Genomic DNA, 512 nt, shown 5'->3' on the forward strand with positions numbered 1-512 from the left:
TGTCCTCCACAGGCTCCATGCAGATGAGGCATTCGGTGCCCGGCTCCAGAGTCGCCTCCAGTGCCTGCTCTGGGCTGTGTGTGGGGCAGAAGGCCCTGGGGAGAAAAGGGGTGGGTGAGATGAGAAGTGCTGGGTGGTGGAGGGGACAGGAGGTACCTGTACGGTGCCATGAACTGGGTGACACGGCCTCCCTACTTGGCACAGGGCAGGTGGAAGCTCAGGTCACAGTCTGTTTCACAGCAGGTGATGGTGGCTCCGCTCTGGCCACAGATGCAGCAGCTCTGGAAAGAGCAGAGCAGCCCCATCAGCAGCAGCCTCATGGCCTCCTCCGTGTCCCAGAGCTGGTTGGAAGGGCTGGGCTTTCTTGCTTGGGGTCTGGGCTAAGCTCCAGCAAACCTCGCCTGGCCCAAATCTCCCTGGTCTTGTCAGGCTCTCACCTGCTGTGCCACCTGGGAGAGTACATCTGGATATTCCTTGGGAGGAAAACCCTGAGTCCTACTCGTTCATTCTCT

At 60.0% G+C, this 512-nt stretch overlaps 1 long non-coding RNA gene across 1 annotated transcript; it reads right to left on the bottom strand.

Annotated features, from left to right (window-relative positions):
• Positions 1 to 50: 50 nt before the first annotated feature.
• On the bottom strand, positions 51 to 469 carry LOC113979248. Its single transcript, XR_003537762.1, has 3 exons — positions 438 to 469; positions 157 to 281; positions 51 to 95 (listed from the first exon to the last, which is right to left on the bottom strand). It is a non-coding gene; the product is annotated as an uncharacterized LOC113979248 (long non-coding RNA).
• Positions 470 to 512: the final 43 nt, after the last annotated feature.

Source organism: Neopelma chrysocephalum, unplaced genomic scaffold (genome assembly GCF_003984885.1).
Source record: "Neopelma chrysocephalum unplaced genomic scaffold, ASM398488v2 Primary Assembly neopelma1_63669, whole genome shotgun sequence".
In the NCBI taxonomy this organism is placed as follows: domain Eukaryota; kingdom Metazoa; phylum Chordata; class Aves; order Passeriformes; family Pipridae; genus Neopelma; species Neopelma chrysocephalum.